General features: G+C 37.0%; 1 pseudogene; it reads right to left on the reverse strand.

The window, feature by feature from the left end:
* Positions 1-12,120: 12,120 nt before the first annotated feature.
* LOC116628126 lies at positions 12,121-19,405 on the reverse strand (annotated as a pseudogene).
* Positions 19,406-19,913: the final 508 nt, after the last annotated feature.

The raw sequence follows: 19,913 nt of genomic DNA on the forward strand, positions 1-19,913 counted from the left end.
AATATTAAATCCCTACTTTCATTTAGGTCTCTTTACCCTCCGCATTGAAAACATATAATTGGGGCACTCGGGTGGCTCAGTTGTTAGGTGTCTGCCTTTGGCTCAGATCATGATCCGGGGTCCTGGGATCGAGCCCTCCATCGGGCTCCCTGCTCAGCAGGAAGCCTGCTTCTCCCTCTCCCACTCCCCCCCCGATTGTGTTCCCTCTCTCGCTGTGTCTTTCTCTGTCAAATAAATAAATAAATAAAATCTTAAAAAAAAAAACAGAAAACATGTAATTGCCCTAAATATTTCCTTTACTTTCACTGGGTACCACATTAAATTGTAGAATTTTTGCTTCAAAAATCTCATGAAATTTAAGAAAATTTAAGGAGAAGAAAAATTTAATTCTCTTTACCTCTATTTATTTCATTTTTTTTTTTTTTTTGACATTCGGAGCCTCTTCTGTTATTTCCTTTCTGTTTTGAGATATTCCTTTTGCCATTAATGATGATAGATAAATCTCTTTGCAATAATTCTCTCCCTCCCTCCACAACTCTGATTGAGAATGCTTGATTTCTGTTTTATTCCTGAACAATATTTTATCTGGGTATAGAATTTTGGGTTGAAGATTCCTTTACTTCCAGTCCCTGAAAAACATTTTACTACTTTTTTTTTTTTTTTTTTTTGGTCTTTCTCTTATAGGTAAGGTCATTATTCTCTTGCCATTTCCACGATTTTATCCTTGTCTCTATATTTCACAAGTTTAATGATAACATGGCATGGCATGGATTTATTTGGGCTTATTTTATGTGGATTTTCTCAAGTTCATGAGTCTTTAGGTTTATGTCGTTTGCCAAATATGGCAAGTTTTCAGCTCTTCTCTCAATAACTTTTCAGCCTCACTCTTTTTCTCTTACCATCCTATGATGCCAATAATACAAACAGTAAAATGTTAGATTTACTGTCTCAGTCCCACAGATTCCTGAAGATTTGTTCTTTCTTTCCTTCCTTCCTCTTTTCTCTATTTTCTATGTTGTTCAGATTGAGTAAATTCTATTGATTTTTCCTCAAAAGTTCATTGATTCTGTCCTGTCATCTCCACTCTGCTATGGAGCCCATCAAATGAGCCTTTTTTTAATTACTTTATTTTCAGTTTTATATATAATATTATATATATAATTTTAATTTCTTTGTGGGTATTGTCTCCTTGTTTTTACATTTGTTTTTTTTTTCCTTCTTTTTCTCTTTTTTTGTTTATTATGTTCAATTTGTTGTTTTTTTTTTTTTTAAAGATTTTATTTATTTATTTGAGACAGAGAGAATGAGAGAGAGAGAGCACATGAGAGGGGAGAGGGTCAGAGGGAGAAGCAGGCCCCCTGCCGAGCAGGGAGCCCGATGCGGGACTCAATCCAGGGACTCCAGGATCATGACCTGAGCCGAAGGCAGTCGCTTAACCAACTGAGCCACCCAGGCGCCCCTGTTCAATTTGTTTTAATAGATTTTGTAAGTAACTCTTTTGTGGCTGCTTTGAAATTTGTCACATAGTTCCATTACCTGACTAATGTGATTCCTTTCAGTCTGAGTATCAGTTGACTGTCATTCCTCATTCCATTTGTATTTTAATGGTTCTTGGTATTACATGGCTATGTAATGGGTTTCATTGCATTCATTTACCATGGTTTCATGGGTAGGTTTTGGAATACTTTTGTAGACTGTAATTCTAATTCAACATTCTGATGCCTGGCAATGTTATTCTAGTCAGCTTTGCTCTTAGGGCTTCACTGGAGCACCTACTGGCTCCAGGCTAGTTCCATCTATGTTGGTAGCAGGGTGCTTTCCTTGGCCACCTGGTATTGGTAAGTGGAGAAGGAGATGGACTTGCAGAACAGAGAGCATGTCTCCTGGCCTGTTCTCCAGCCACTGGGTTCCTGTAACTTCTCATTATAGCTCTGTCAGTGCCCTCAGAAGAAGGAAACAACTACTCCCGTTGCCTCCTGACATGGGTGGGGGAGGGGGTATAGAAATGCCTGGCTTGAATGATCTTCTGCTGTTGGGTGGATGACCATGAGTAGCTAGATCGAGATATTTATATCATTAGGTGGACAGCCATGGGACATGGGGCCGGGTTCACCTTTTACTCCTGGGTAGAGATGTGGGAGATCCTGGATCTTACTTGCCTCTGTTCCATGGTATGGTGGGTCAGAGAAAATGAGACCTATGTTAATTCATGTTGAGTTTAAGATGCCTGCCTATTTCTGCCTGTTGTAAGATAAGGTATGGTTCTCCCAACTGGATTTAGTGACTCTGTGGTGGGCAGGGATCAGGCCTACCACATTCACCAAATATTGGATGGAGAACAGGTGGCTTCTTGTCCTTAGGACACTGCCATGGCCTTCTTACACGGAGCAGAGAATGGGTAAGCCCGCTGGGACTACACGGATCCCATACCTGCAGACTGACGGAGTCTAGAGCTGCTAGTGAGTGTGGCATAAGTAAGGCGTTGACCTAACTTGATGAAGCTGATGTTGTATTTGACAGTAGATCAGTCACCTCTGCTGGTGGCTGTGACACATAGAGTAGATCAGCCTAGCCAGGCTCTGGTGGCCCCAATGTCTAGGGGAAGTTCAGGCTCACAGTTATTACTGCATATGATCATAAGATGCAGCCCTTTTCTAGATCTCCACCGGGCTTTCTTTATCCTGGTGCTTAGACCAAAGAGACTTGTTTTTTTCTTGGTTTTGTTATGTTTGTTTTTGTTTCTTCTTTAAATTTATTTTTATTTCAATATAATTGACATATAATATTATGTAAATGTAAAGTGTACAGCATGTTCATTTGATACATTTTTATATATTGTAGTAGGGCTGTCACCATAGCATTAGCGAACCTCTCTATCACCTCACATAATAATTATTATTTTTGTGTTTGTGGTGGAACAAATAAGATCTAAGCTCTTAACAAATTTGACTTTTATAATACACTATTGTTGATTATAACTACTATATTATACATTAGATCCCCACTCCGTATTTATCTACTAGTTTCTAGTTTGTACCCTTAAACAACATATTCCCATTTTCCACACCCCCAGGCTCTGGTAACTACCTTTCTACTCTGTTTTTATGAGTTCAGCATTTTAGATTCCACATATGTGTGATATCATGCAGTATTTGTCTTTCTCTGTCTTACTTAACTCACTTAGCATAGTGTCTTCAATGTTTATCCATGTTTTAGAAATGGCAAGATTTCCTTCTTTCTCAGGGCTGAAATCATTCCATCATATATATGTATATGTGTATGTATATACACACACACACATATCTTTATCCATTCATCCATTGATGAACACTTAAGTTTCTGTATCTTGGCTATTGTGAATAATGCTATAGTGAACATGGGAATGCATATATCATTTCAATATTCTGTTTTAATGTTTTCAGGAAATTCCATACTATTTTCCATAGGGGCTGTACCAATTTATAATTCCACCAACAAGGCACAAGTATTCCCTTATCTGAACAAGACTTATCTCTTGTGGATGATAACCATTCTAAAAGGTGTGAGGCAGTATTTCATTATGGTTTTGATTTCCATTTCCCTGATGATTAGTGATGTTGAACATCTTTTCATGTGTCTGTTTGGCTTTTGGATATCTTCTTTGGGAAAAAAAAGTCTGTTTAGGTCCTCTGTTCATTTTTTAATCAGATTGTGTGTGTATGTTACTGCGTTGTGTAAGTTCATTATATATTTTGTATATTAACCCTTTGTTGGATATATGGCTTACAAAAAAATCGTCTCCCATTCTGTAGGTTTTTTCATTTTGTTGTTTGTTTCTTTTGCTGTGCAGAAGCTTTTTAATTTGATGTAGTCTCAACTCATTGATTTTTGCTTTGTTGTTTGTGTTTTTTATGTCAAATCCAAAAAATCATTGCCCAGAACTTGTTGGACTGTTTTCTCTTAGAAGTTTCATGGCACCAGGTCTTATTATTATTTTTTGAATTTTGTTTTTTTGATGGTTTTTCTGGATTGGAATACTCTCAGGGTTAATTTTGTGAATGTGGAAGAAAAAATGGGAGATTAAACAAAAACAAAAACAAAAACAAAGCAGAAAAAAACAGGAAAATCACCACAGTATCATACTTCAAGACCGGAGCTTGCTAGCCATTTGCCTTTCGGTTTTCAGGTCTCAATGTCTTTATGGTTTCCTTTTGAATTATTTCCAGGGTATTTAGTTGTACTAATGATTGGATGCAGGAAGAGCTGAGTATATTCCATCTGGTCTGGGACCAGACAACTAAGACAAAACAGTACTCATCCTGAATCCATGTGCAGCTCTTCTGTAGGTCTGTTTTTTCCTAGTTGATGATTTCCACCACATATTGCTATATGTTAATGTAGATGGATTATTAAGAAGATCAAAGCAAAAAAATTATGTAATTATATGACTTATTAGAAAAAATAACTTGTCTGAATTCAATGACAGAAGCTTCAAGTCTGGAATATCATGGCAGATCTTAAAAACTCTGGTCTGTATTTATGTATTTATACAAATCTTATAAAGACTTTTTTGTCCTTTCTCTGACTTTAGCTAAGATTTCCCCTTTCCCTATTGCTCTGGGGGGGGCGGCGGGGAGCAATAGGGGTTGCATGCTACTTACATCTGGACCATATTAGCTTTGTGTATCCACATCCTTTTATCAAAGGATCCTTATAATAAGGGGAAGGGAAATAGTTTTGTCTTCTTGATAAATGTCTTCTGCATCTGTTCAGTCCTTACATTAGAGATAACTTTATGGTTCAATTCCATTTGGCTTTTGTGATCAAGAACTAGACTTTCACTTTGTAACATTGCATTAAATCAAATTATCTTTCTCCCCATTCTTTTTTTTTTTTTTCCCCCCATTCTTTATACATTGCTTGGTGGCAGATTTTTTCCTTCAGATTGTGTCTTACTTGTTTTTAAAAAAAAGTTTCTATCTGAACATCGGTATGACACACACACACACACACACACACACACGTGTGTGTGTATATATATATATATATAATTTAAAATAAAAAATGAACATGTATATATATGTTTTTAAATTTCAACTCTCATCACTTAATGCCTACCATTTTATGATAATGCCTTTTATTTTGATTTCTTTGTTCTCTCTCTGAATATTATAATAGACGGATACTGGATATCCCAGGTTTCTAAATCTTTTCTTACCTTTCTTTTACTTGGTGTTTTATTTCATATAGAGGCATATCTCTCACTTGATAATCTGAGTCTTTAAATGAATTATGGCCATGGGCATTTCATTCCTTTTTACTATTAAAATTAGTATCACTTTGGTAGTGTCTTGAGAATTGATAAATACATGTGGTCAGTCAATAACTTTATGTAACTAAACACTATTGTGAAAAAATTAGAAAACACAATTCTAATGGGCAAAACAAAGTTGTATAATAGAGTTGTATAATAAAGTGAATAATGGCAAAAGGCATTAAAAATCACAAAATGATAATCATATAGTTTACTGAGTTTGAGTCTTGAACAAGTCATCTGAGAGACAAAAGATGCAGTATCTAAAAGAATAACTCTAAAAAATTGTGTTTTGCATCCAGTGGAACTGGTTAGCAAATACAGGATATTTGAAATACTTCATATGTCTTGAAAGAATTAGAGTCTGCTTGAAATTCTCTCCCTCTGCCCCTACCCCTGCTTGAGCTTTCTATCTCTCTTTCAAAATAAATAAATAAATCTAAAAAAGACCGCCGAACTTTTTTTTCATGCATATTGATATATCCGCAAGTTCTTATAGAACAAAGGAAATAAGTTATCGTGTTTAGAATGTCTTCATTTATACTCAAAGCACCAGGTTATGCATGATTCCATGGCAATAGCATCAGAATTTTAAAAAAATTACATTTATTGTATTAGGAAAATCATACCTCATTTTGATTCACTTCATCACCTTTTTATATGTATATGGGTATAAAATATATCTTAATAAAATCAGCTATTTTAAAATTTTAATTGCCACTTATTAATTATTGAAAATAATTTCAGGGAAATAAATATACAAAATTTCCAACCCATATATTCAAAGAGAAATCTCATTAATTTCCTTACCTGAGTCCTGAGTAATCATGCATTTACTTAGGATTAGAGTAAAGCTTGTCATGATATGCTTCTGCCTGCAAGGCTTTTTAGAATACCTGGGCATGAAGTGTTTTATTTTGTTTATAAACATTTGTATCAGAGGTATAAATTTTTATAGTTAAAATAGAGTTCCACCTAACAGATAATGAAAAACTCAGGGCATTCCATCTCTCACCATTCTGATTCCCATTATCCAGAAGCAAAGGGTTGATCATCTCTAGTTATTCTTTTTGAATTTGTCTCCATTTCTCAAAAATAGTATGTTTACATTTTTTGGTTTACCTCTTTTGAAATAGCCTTATGTAACTAAGGATTCCTACTTAGGAAAAATACAACTAACTCCCCTGTATCTGTCCTCACACGTACACCCCCATATATTTTATATTATAATTGTATTATAATTTTTTGCTACTTCAGTATTACATGTTAACATTATAAAGATCTGGTAATTAATTACTACTTATAGATGCAAATCTACCATGTTATGATTTTATTCCCTTACATGTACAGTCTGTGTTTTCCCTAGAATTAATAAAAGAATTGTTTTCTGTTTGCTTGATTTTTCATGTGTCTGCAATAAAAAGTATCTTAACTTTCCACAAGAAGCATAACTGCTCTCAGTACTTTCAGCTAGCTTAGCAATTTTGTTTATTACTTGGAGAAAGTCTCATGCAAGTCTTTATTACTGTCCCTTTGTAGAGTCTACTAGTGTTTTGCATGGATTACCTATCTAATAAATATTCTTTTCTTCAGGATGTTAATATTATCTAATTACCAATTCTTTTGCTTTTTTCAGTTCCCTGAATTCTCTCTTTCCCTGGTTTCCTTTTATGGGTCTGCTTGCTTTGGTATCTGTGTTTCGTGTTAGAGTTTTCTGCAAATGTCGGGTAAGTCTTTGGCTCTTTCCTCATATTTAAGAGTAAGACTGTATCTAAGTTCATTGGAAGTTCTTGTAGGTTGATGGGATTTGCTGTTTTTTGTTTTGTTTTGTTTTGGTTTGGTTTTGGTCTTGTGGAGTGATCTTTCCAGTCCATTACAGAAAGGATATCTAAAAAGGGGTGGGGCAGGGCACCTGAGTGGCTCAGTTGGTTAAGTGGCAGGCTCCTTTTTTTTATTTATTGTTTTTATTATGTTATGTTAATCACCATACATTACATCATTAGTTTTTGATGTAGTGTTCCATGATTCATTGTTTGCGTATAACACCCAGTGCTCCATGCAGAACGTGCCCTCTTTAATACCCATTACCAGGCTAACCCATCCCCCCACAGCCCCTCCCCCTCTAGAACCCTCAGTTTGTTTCTCAGAGTCCATAGTCTCTCATGGTTCATCTCCCCCTCCGATTTCCCCCCCTTCATTCTTCCCTTCCTGCTATCTTCTTTTTTTTTTTTTTTTTTTTTTTTACATATAATATATTATTGTTTCAGAGGTCTTGATTTCAACTCTGGTCATGATCTCTGAGCCCTAGGATCAAGTCCCAGGGCAGCAGGCTAAGCTCTCAGTGGGGAGTGTGCTTGGGATTCTCCCTCTCCTGCCCTTCTTCCCACTCTTACACCCTCTCTCTAAAATAAATAAATCAATCTTTAAAAAAAATAAAAGCGAGTGTCTTTAAGGTTTTGTTTTGTTTTGTTTTGTTTCCTTAGGCTGGTAAGTGTTCCTGAGAGGGAGTCTTTAGTCTCCTATGTGACATTTTTAAGCCTGACTATCATGTTCTTATAGGTTCTTATAGCTAGTGGCAGATAGTGTCCTGGGAGGAGTTCTCACTTTTATTCTGAAGATAAACTTTATAATTCTTTCCATGTTTAAAGTATAGTAGCTTTAATCTTAGGTTAATCTCAGCTTTAATCTCAGACCTCTTTTGAATCTATCTGGTTGAGTTCATTTCTCCAGAGAAAATTCACAGTCTGCTGTCAAATGGAGAGGGCGCAATTTACCAGTGTGAAGGTATAATGAAAACTCTCATGGATCTACTTTCTGTTTTTACAGATATATGATTTCTCCTATTGTTAGCTTATAGGCACCCCACAATTTCAGAGGAAATGGGCTCATCTAATTCCTGAGACATTCTGAGAATCTCAGCCTTATTCAGAGTTTCCCATAATGTCAATTTATTTATTTATTTTCTTTCTTTCATCCCTTTGCTTTTCTGTTTCCAATTTCTGTTTTCACTTCTTACTATGTTGGTCATTTAAGTTTATTTTTATTGTTTAAACCCACTATTTTCATGTAAGCTCATTTTAAAAAGCAGCCGTAGACTGGTGTGTTCATTCCAGAATGTTTCGTGCCCTTACACATATTCTTATGTTTTCCTGATTTTTAAAACTAATAAACTACCTTATTCTGAGATAATACTGACATACAGCAAATGGAGATTTTTGTGAGATAAAAGATACTTCTTACCATAAAGAACAGTTATTAATTCATTGGGAGAATTAACTTCAATTGCATTTTCATGTTTTCCTAAAGTCTAGTGAATTCTAAGACAAGGTGTATTAATTCATCAGTTGATCCTCCCCTGTGCAGCATGGAGCAATGCTGGAAACACACTTGTGCACCAGACATATCACCACTTCCTTTGTAGAGCTTGCACTGTAGTGTGCTAGACAGTCAAATAAATTATGAAGCGTGTTATAAGTTTTAGAATATGTAAAATGCAGCTTGCCATGAGTCCATCATAGACTCTGGCCCTCAATCGATTTTAGAGATCAATAAATGCTTAATTATAAAGTAACATTTAAGCAGATACTTAAATGTCAAATCAGAGTTAGTCAATATAAAAGTACGGAAACGCTATTTAAGATAGTAAGTAAAGCAATCCTTGAGTCCAGAAAGAACATACCATATTTTCCCCCAAGGAATGCCTGTAAGACTAGATCATGAATACAAATGCATGACAAGGGTGAAAACATGCTGGAAAGGTATGCTGTGAAAATTATGGTATGGAATGATAGCCATAAAATAGATTATTATATTAATAACAGATATGATAATTTAAAGGTTTTTTCAAATATGAAGCTCTTTCACTATAATAAGCACAAGGATGATAAAAATATTACTCAATAAACATTGACAGTAAAACAAAAAAACAACGAACAACATTGACAATGTGCAGCTATGAAAAGTTTGAGTTCCTTGGGGAGAAGTCAATAAAAAACAGCAATTATGTGGTCAGACAACAGATTTTGGTGATTTGGGCCAAAATAGTGAAATAAAGAATAGGTGAAACTCTAGATTATGAGAAAATGGAATCCACAGGATCTGTGTTTATTGCAAGTTGGGTGTGACATTAAGGTTGGCTCACAGTTTCTAGTTGAGCAGGGATGAAGACAAAGAGGGTGGGAAGAAGGAGCAGCCAAAGGGACAGGAGGACAATCAGGAGAATGTAGGGACTATGCCACCTGGTAAGAAGGGGTAAGATGTGTGCTGCAAAATGAAATTAGAAAAGACCTGGAAAATACCCATCTGACTATGTAAGAGCTGATGTCCCCGGTTCCACTCAGCGACCAACTGTGAATTCAGTTTTTGCCTCTTATGTTTTCTTTCCCCAGTGTGTTTATATTAATACATGAAAGCGCAACATGTGATTAGGAAAATTTAGTAATGTAGAAAAAAGAAATCAGTGCTTGAATACATACTGATGTAAACATCACTTCTACGTGCATGTTAGGCAAGTGTGGAAATATTAATATTATTTTGGTTTATTTGTGCATTAATGAAAGTCCTAGCTATGGGTCTAATGACCCCTTCTGTTAACTGATCAGATCTGATAACAGTAAAAGGCTGTGGTTATAGCTTAAATGCTAATATTCCTCTCAGACATTTGAAATTCCATTTAAATGATCCTACCTTTTTGTTTAGAATTATGACAAATAATCAGCTCATTCCTGAGATCTAGGGAACATTGATTTTCCCTTAAATAGGAAGATTCTTCATATTTAAAAAATAAAATAAGACTCCTGAGACATCACTTTAAAGTATGAAAAACTAGAAATGAAATGAGATTTTGTCATTGTTTACAATGAAGTGGGCAGAAATCCTTAGTCATATCAGTAATGGATGCAGATGAAGACAGACATCTGTGATATCAGATTCTCCAAACTGGATTCTACTCTTAGCCAGCCACCCCTCCCCTCAAAATCTAAGTGGGACATTTATGAATAGATGATGAAGCATGACAGGATGATACTTTAATTCTGTCTCAATATTTCACTCCTAAATTCAGTATAGAGTGTGACTGGGCTGTGATGGTGTGTGGAGCGGCTTCGTGTTTTGCAGGCAGTATTAACATCAGTAGGCGGCTTTGCCTTCATCTATCCCAAACCCACAAACTTAAAATGTGGATCGAAACCCATCACTGGAAAGGAAACAAATCCTTAATACATATAACATCCAAAAGGCCTTAGGATAATATGAGTACATACCACGTGCCTTCAATTCAACCTCACTGAAAAAATTCACTTTAGAAAGAGAAAATACCTAAATCAAGGCAGAGAAAAATGCATAGATCCTGACCCATTATTAATGCTAAGTGATACAATAGGTGAGAAATAAAATAGGAACCTTTAAGTGTAAGCTAAACCTTATCCTCACTGAGTGACTGGCAGATTGGTTGATATATATATATTTTTTTCTTCTTAAGTAACCCCAATGGGGCCAACAGCTGAGCTCATTGTCTTCTAGGAGTGTGCTTAATATCTCTCTGCCTTAGGGGCATAAGAAACATGGAGTGTCAAAGAAATCATACACTTTTTTGATACATTTCTTTGTCAGAATCATTGTTTCTTTTTGATTCAGAATCAATTTTGTTTTCCCCTCCCTCTCCCCACAACCCTGGAAAAGCCTGGGAGATGAATTAGAGGAAAGTCATGAACAAATCAATCCTAAAGCCTATTTTAGGGAAGACAGGTAGCTATTTTAAAAGTTACATAGTGTAGGTCAGGTAAAAGCAGAACCAAAGAAGGCCTTTACTAAGTCAGTTTCTTGTCCCCACAAAGAAACAAGTTTTACAAAATGTTTCTCCTTGCTTAGTACTAGTAGATACACACTGAAGGTCTCCAATTACTCAGTCTGTCTTAAAATTCTGCTTCATTAATAAATCTACTTCTTCATTTCTAAAGTTGTACTACTCCAAACTGTCTCTCATTGTGTCTTAGGTTTTTATAAAGTGTCAGAGAAAAAAAGGAACACAATTTTCTCTTCTCTAAGGAGTTAATTACTTTTTTTTTTAACCTCTCATTCTCTTCTCAAACCGCTGCACTTTGAGTTTCATCTTCCCCTTGTCACCAAGATTATTGTTTTTTGATCACCAGTAGCTTCCATGTTGACAAATCCCAGTGGCCTTGTTTCTGATACAATATTAGTCAACCTTCCACCATTATTGATGCAGAAAATAGTTCATATGTTCTTGAAATATTTTATCTACTTCTGAGATACCAAAATTGTGCCTTCCCTTGCTATCCTTCTCAATGTTTATTTTCTTTTAAGAAAATTTGAAATATATATGTATATATACATACACACACACACACAAATATCTACAAACACATTAATATTACTTTGCTATGACAGCTGAGCATACTTTACAGCCCTTAACATTACTCTGTATAGAATACAAATTACCCTTGTCTGAATTAACATGCATTAAAAAACAAACTTAATATATTGGAGAATAGAGGAATTGTAAATCAGTGGGAAAGAAGCTAGAGTAGAAGCAACAACAATCAGCTCAGGAGATATTGTCTACATTTGTTTTCTACCTTTATAAAACTAGAGCCTGCTAATAATCTTAAATTGTTAAAGTAATATAGTTTTGCCTAATGCCATTGGTCACAATACCAGGAGATAATTGCTATTAAGTTAGCCTTAATTTCCCATTTGGAAGGAAACACGTTAATTCAATTGTATTCTCAGTTTTTAATTAGGTTGTAGGGATCTAAAATTCTCATTCAAGTTATCTGAGGTGCTTTAAAAAAAGTTTTGAGTTATCTTCATATCTGAATATCTAATCTGAAAATAATAAAAACAAAATATTGATTTAAAACCTTAATCCTACTGCTTAATGCATGCAATAAAAGCTAACGTAAAAAGTTAATATTTATCAATAACATTTGAATATTAAAACTAATGATGTAATGTATGGTGATTAACATAACATAATAAAAAAAAGAATAATTCTACAAAAAATTATATTTCTTTTAACTTCCAAAATGAACTTTAAAGCCAAGGGTATAAGAATCTTGAATTTCCTTGCTAGAAGCCTTTTTTCCTCAAAGATTCCTTTTAGTCTTTCTTTGGGGTTTAGGGTCTCTGATTTTAGATTTTATTTGCTTACTTCTTTTAGAGATGGGGAGAGAGAGAGAGTGCGAGTGGGGAGAGAAGCAGAGGGAAAGAGAATCTGAAGCCGACTCCACTCTGAGTGCGAAGCCCCATGTGGGGCTCAGTCTTACCGCCACGAGATCATGACCTGAGCCAAAACCAAGAGTCAGACACTTCACTAACTGAGCCATCCAAGTGTCCCAGGATCTCCAATTTTAAACGTAGTCACTCACTTCCACATGCTGTCAAGAGGATTTCTCCAGTAATGGTCTTTGACTAAGTTGGTTTGTAGTCTTCAGGTACAGTATACAGTTAGTAAGCTCCCCATGAGCAGTCTCCTAATCAAGGACTTTATTCACTGGTGGGCAGATATTAAACACAGCAGTTGGCTCATGTGTCTACAGTCCTGCAGAAAATGATGCACTCTGTGAAGATTTGAGTAGCAGGGTCACAGAATGCAGAGAATGAGGCATGATAGGGTTTGTAACCTCCAAACTAAATTGGTTTGTATCCAGAAAGGGGTTGGGTCTTCACATGCATATGTCATGCTTTAAGCATTTGCACTATGATACCTCAGGAAGCTGCAAGGGATAAGACGGTTGGTAGAAGCCCAGCCTGTGAACCAGAGGTAGCAAGGAGATTCTTCCTGTATGTCAAAAAAATTAACAAAGTAAAAATGTTGGTTCCTTTCATCAACACAACAGACCCAGGTCTGTGATCCATTTGCATTTCATGTTTCTCTTTATACTGCTTGGTAGAGAGTGTGTCTGGGTTTTTTGGGATTTTTTTTTTTTTTTTTTTAATTTTCTCTTGCACATTTATCTCTTTCAGCCAGGAAAATCTTTTTTTCATCCTCATCACTGATTGCTTGCTCCTCCCTATCCCAAGCTTGTTCTGGATGCTGTATGCTTCTTATGCCCCTTTTCTTTCATTAAAAACAGAAAATTCAATACTTCCATTTTTTTATAGCTTCTCTTGCACTTCTAGTTTTAGGGGACATGGGAGCCATGATTGCATCATTTCCTGCTATTCCTGATGCCCAGACACTGATAGACATAAACATAGAAATAGGGACAAATGGATTATTTTTTTTTCAGCTTTGAATATTTTAATGTGTATTTTCTACAAACAAGAAAGGATACTCTTATTCATAACCAAAATACAATCATTAGAACCAGGATATCAACATTATTAACATCTTTTTTTTTATTTTTTTATTGTTATGTTAATCCCCATACATTACATCATTAGTTTGAGATATAGTGTTCCATGATTCATTGTTTGTGCATAACACCCAGTGCTCCATGCAGAACGTGCCCTCCCCAATACCCATCACCAGGCTAACCCATCCTCCCACCCCCCTCCACTCTAGAACCCTCAGTTTGTTTTTCAGAGTCCATCGTCTCTCATGGTTCTTCGCCCCCTCCGATTTCCCCCCCTTCATTCTTCCCCTCCTGCTACATTCTTCTTCTTCTTTTTTTCTTTCTTAACATATATTGCATTATTTGTTTCAGAGGTACAGATCTGAGATTCAACAGTCTTGCACAGTTCACAGCGCTTACCAGAGCACATACCCTCCCCAGTGTCCATCACCCAGTCACCCCATCCCTCCCACCCCACCCCCCACCCCAGCAATCCTCAGTTTGTTTCCTGAGATTAAGAATTCCTCATATCAGTGAGGTCATATGATACATGTCTTTCTCTGTTTGACTTATTTCGCTCAGCATAATACCCTCCAGTTCCATCCACATCGTTGCAAATGGCAAGATCTCATTCCTTTTGATGGCAGCATAATATTCCATTGTATATATATACCACATCTTCTTTAGCCATTCATCTGTTGATGGACATCTTGGCTCTTTGCACAGTTTGACTATTGTGGACGTTGCTGCTATAAACATCGGGTTGCACGTACCCTTTCGGATCCCTACTTTTGTATCTTTGGGGTAAATACCCAGTAGTGCAATTGCTGGATCATATGGTAGCTCTATTTTCAACTTTTTGAGGAACCTCCATACTGTTTTCCAGAGTGGCTGCACCAGCTTGCATTCCCACCAACAGTGTAGGAGGGTTCCCCTTTCTCCGCATCCCCGCCAACATCTGTCCTTTCCTGACTTGTTAATTTTAGCCATTCTGACTGGTGTGAGGTGGTATCTCATTGAGGTTTTGATTTGGATTTCCCTGATGCAGAGTGATATTGAACACTTTTTCATGTGTCTGTTGGCCATTTGGATGTCTTCTTTGGAAAAATGTCTGTTCATGTCTTCTGCCCAATTCTTGATTGGATTCTTTGTTCTTTTGGTGTTGAGTTTGATGAGTTCTTTATAGATTTTGAATACTAGCCCTTTATCTGATATGTCATTTGCAAATATCTTCTCCCATTCTGTCAGTTGTCTTTTGGTTTTGTTGACTGTTTCCTTTGCTTTGCAAAAGCTTTTTATCTTGATGAAGTCCCAATAGTTCATTTTTGCCCTTGCTTCCCTTGCCTTTGGCGATGTTTCTAGGAAGAAGTTGCTGCGGCTGAGGTCGAAGAGGTTGCTGCCTGTGTTCTCCTTTAGGATTTTGATGGACTCCTGTCTCACATTGAGGTCTTTCAACCATTTGGAGTCTATTTTTGTGTGTGGTGTAAGGAAATGGTCCAGTTTCATTCTTCTGCATGTGGCTGTCCAATTTTCCCAACACCATTTGTTGAAGAGACTGTCTTTTTTCCATTGGACATTCTTTCCTGCTTTGTCAAAGATTAGTTGACCATAGAGTTGAGGGTCCATTTCTGGGCTCTCTATTCTGTTCCATTGATCTATGTGCCTGTTTTTGTGCCAGTACCATACTGTCTTGATGATGACAGCTTTGTAGTAGAGCTGGAAGTCCGGAATTGTGATGCCGCCAGCTTTGCTTTTCTTTTTCAACATTCCTCTGGCTATGCGGGGTCTTTTCTGGTTCCATACAAATTTTAGGATTATTTGTTCCATTTCTTTGAAAAAAGTGGATGGTATTTTGATGGGGATTGCATTGAATGTGTAGATTGCTCTAGGTAGCATTGACATCTTCACAATATTTGTTCTTCCAATCCACGAGCATGGAACGTTTTTCCATTTCTTTGTGTCTTCCTCAGTTTCTTTCATGAGTATTTTATAGTTTTCTGAGTACAGATCCTTTGCCTCTTTGCTTAGATTTATTCCTAGGTATCTTATGGTTTTGGGTGCAATTGTAAATGGGATCGACTCCTTAATTTCTCTTTCTTCTGTCTTGTTGTTGGTGTATAGGAATGCCACTGACTTCTGTGCATTGATTTTATATCCTGCCACTTGACTGAATTCCTGTATGAGTTCTAGCAGTTTTGGGGTGGAGTCTTTGGGATTTTCCACATAAAGTATCATATCATCTGCAAAGAGTGAGAGTTTGACTTCTTTGCCGATTTGGATGCCTTTTATTTCTTTTTGTTGTCTGATTGTTGTGGCTAGAACTTCCAATACTATGTTGAATAGCAGTGGTGATAGTGGACATCCCTGCCGCGTTCCTGACCTTAGGGGGAAAGCTCTCAGTTTTTCCCCATTGAGAATGATATTCGCTGTAGGCTTTTCATAGATGGCTTTTATGATATTGAGGTATGTACCCTCTATGCCTATACTCTGAAGAGTTTTGATCAAGAAAGGATGCTGTACTTTGTCAAATGCTTTTTCTGCATCTATTGAGAGGATCATATGATTCTTGTTCTTTCTTTTGTTAATGTATTGTATCACGTTGATTGATTTGTGGATGTTGAACCAACCTTGCAGCCCAGGGATAAATCCCACTTCGTCATGGTGAATAATCCTTTTAATGTACTGTTGGATCCTATTGCCTAGTATTTTGGTGAGAATTTTTGCATCCATGTTCATCAGGGATATTGGTCTGTAATTCTCCTTTTTGATGAGGTCTTTGTCTGGTTTTGGGATCAAGGTAATGCTGGCCTCATAAAATGAGTTTGGAAGTTTTCCTTCCATTTCTATTTTTTGGAACAGTTTGAGAAGAATAGGTATTAATTCTTCTTGAAATGTTTGGTAGAATTCCCCTGGGAAGCCATCTGGCCCTGGGCTTTTGTGTTTTGGGAGATTTTTGATGACTGCTTCTATTTCCGTAGTGGTTATAGGTCTGTTCAGGTTTTCTATTTCTTCCTGGTTCAGTTTTGGTAGTTGATACATCTCTAGGAATGCATCCATTTCTTCCAGGTTATCTAATTTGCTGGCATAGAGTTGCTCATAATATGTTCTTATAATTGTTTGTATTTCTTTGGTGTTGGTTGTGATTTCTCCTCTTTCATTCATGATTTTGTTGATTTGGGTCATTTCTCTTTTCTTTTTGATAAGTCTGGCCAGGGGTTTATCAATCTTGTTAATTCTTTCAAAGAACCAGCTCCTAGTTTCGTTAATCTGTTCTACTGTTCTTTTGGTTTCTATTTCATTGATTTCTGCTATGATCTTTATTATTTCTCTTCTCCTGCTGGGTTTAGGCTTTATTTGCTATTCTTTCTCCAGCTCCTTTAGGTGTAGGGTTAGGTTGTGTACTTGAGACCTTTCTTGTTTCTTGAGAAAGGCTTGTATTGCTATATACTTTCCTCTTAGGACTGCCTTTGCTGTATCCCAAAAATTTGGAATAGTTGTGTTTTCATTTTCATTGGTTTCCATGAATTTTTTTAATTCTTCTTTAATTTCCTGGTTGACCCATTCATTCTTCAGTAGGATGCTCTTCAGCCTCCATGTATTTGAGTTCTTTCTGACTTTCCTCTTGTGATTGAGTTCTAGTTTCAAAGCATTGTGGTCTGAAAATAGGCAGGGAATGATCCCAATCTTTTGGTACCGGTTGAGACCTGATTTATGACCTAGGATGTGATCTATTCTGGAGAATGTTCCATGGGCACTAGAGAAGAATGTGTATTCCTTTGCTTTGGGATGGAATGTTCTGAATATGTCTGTGAAGTCCATTTGGTCCAGTGTGTCATTTAAAGTCTTTATTTCCTTGTTGATCTTTTGCTTAGACGATCTGTCCATTTCAGTGAGGGGGGTGTTAAAGTCCCCCACTATTCTTGTATTGTTGTCGATGTGTTTCTTTGCTTTTGTTATCAATTGCCTTATGTAATTGGCTGCTCCCATGTTAGGGGCATAGATATTCACAATTGTTAGATCTTCTTGTTGGATAGACCCTTTAAGTAGGATATAGTGTCCTTCCTCATCTCTTATTACAGTCTTTGGTTTAAAATCTAATTTGTCTGATATAAGGATTGCCACCCCAGCTTTCTTTTGGTGTCCATTAGCATGGTAAATGGTTTTCCACCCCCTCACTTTAAATCTGGGGGTGTCTTTGGTTCTAAAATGAGTCTCTTGCAGACAGCATATTGATGGGTCTTGTTTTTTAATCCAATCTGATAGCCTGTGTCTTTTGATTGGGGCATTTAGCCCATTTACATTCAGGGTAACTATTGAAAGATAAGAATTTAGTGCCATCGTATTGCCTGTAAGGTGACTGTTACTGTATATTGTTTGTGTTCCTTTCTGGTCTATGTTGCTTTTAGGCTCTCTCTTTGCTTAGAGGACCCCTTTCAAGATTTCTTGTAGGGCTGGTTTCGTGTTTGTCCTGGAAGCTTTTTATCTCTCCTTCAATTTTCAATGACAGCCTAGCTGGATATAGTATTCTTGGCTGCATATTTTTCTCATTTAGTGCTCTGAATATGTCCTTCCAGTCCTTTCTGGCCTGCCAGGTCTCTGTGGATAAGTCTGTTGCCAATCTAATGTTTCTACCATTGTAGGTTACATATCTCTTCTCCCGAGCTGCTTTCAGGATTTTCTCTTTGTCTCTGAGACTCTTAAGTTTTACTATTAGACGTCGGGGTGTTGACCTATTTTTACTGATTTTGAGAGGGGTTCTCTGTGCTTCCTGGATTTTGATGACTGTTTCCTTCCCCAAATTAGGGAAGTTCTCTGCTATAATTCGCTCCATTATACCTTCTGCCCCTCTCTCTCTTTCTTCTTCTTCTGGGATCCCAATTATTCTAATGTTGTTTCGTCTTATGGTATCGTTTATCTCTCGAATTCTGCCCTCGTGATCCAGTAGTTGTTTATCTCTCTTTTTCTCAGCTTCTTTATTTTCCATCATTTGGTCTTCTATCTCACTGATTCTCTCTTCTGCCTCATTTATCCTAGCAGTTAGCGCCCCCATATTTGATTGCACCTCATTAATAGCCTTTTTGATTTCTACTTGGTTAGATTTTAGTTCTTTTACTTCTCCAGAAAGGGTTTCTCTAATAACTTCCATGCTTTTTTCAAGCCCAGCTAGTATCTTTAAAGTGATGATTCTGAACTCTAGATCTGACATCGTACTAATGTCCATATTGAGTAGGTCCCTGGCAGTCAGTACTTCCCCTTGTTCTTTTTGTTGAAGTGATTTTTTCCGTCTTGTCATTTTGTGCAGAGGAGAATAGATTAATGAGAGAACAAAATGCTAGCAGGGTAACAATGTCCCCAGAAAATATACTCTATACAAATCAGAAAAGACCTTCCAGAAAGTGGTCGCTTTTCTGTTCAGAGAGTTGTTGCTATTCTTTTCTCCAATCTCCTGTTGAGTTTGTAGGTGTTCAGAATGGTTTGATCCCTATCCAGCTGAATTCCTGAGAGGAGATGAAATCCAGGTCTCCTACTCCTCTGCCATCTTGCTCCGCCCCCTCAACATTCGGGACAAATGGATTATATAGGGAAGCAAAGTCCACAGACCAGCCACTCATTAAAATGTGTAGCAAGTTTTCATCATTTGACTAAGGGGTGTTCTTTCCAGCCATTTTTTATCAGCTCCAACATGAGGCAACGGTGATAGCCAAGGCAAGGCAGGGTAGAGTAATAGATGAGGCTCTGCTATAAGAGACCCAAGAATTCCAACAGAAGGTAGTAGTGGGGAAGCTAAGGGTGAGACAAAATATTTAGCAGCCATGAGCTACTTTTAAGACAGAGGATGAGATCCAGAGCACATGACGCTGTAGGGAACCTGGGAAATATCTCGGATATTCAATAGAGACACAAAATGGGTACATCTTGTATGGACTATCTCTTAGCTGTAAGAGGAAATACAGACATGCAAGTCTGAACAATGCTTAAAACCCACTCTGGGGCGCCTGGGTGGCTCAGTTGGTTGGGCGACTGCCTTCGGCTCAGGTCATGATCCTGGAGTCCCTGGATCGAGTCCCGCATCGGGCTCCCTGCTCGGCGGGGAGCCTGCTTCTCCCTCTGACCCTCCCCCCTCTCATGTGCTCTCTCTCTCTCATTCTGTCTGTCTCAAATAAATAAATAAAATCTTTAAAAAAAAAAAAAAAACCCACTCTGAACTAAGTTCAATCTATATTGTCTGTCTATTGGGGGAAAATAATCCCAATAAAGATTTTGTAAAAATCTGAGATTTGAGCAACTGATTCTAAAATGTAAAGGGTAAACTTAAATATGAA

Source organism: Phoca vitulina, unplaced genomic scaffold, assembly GCF_004348235.1.
Source record: "Phoca vitulina isolate PV1807 unplaced genomic scaffold, GSC_HSeal_1.0 scaffold113, whole genome shotgun sequence".
NCBI lineage: Eukaryota > Metazoa > Chordata > Mammalia > Carnivora > Phocidae > Phoca > Phoca vitulina.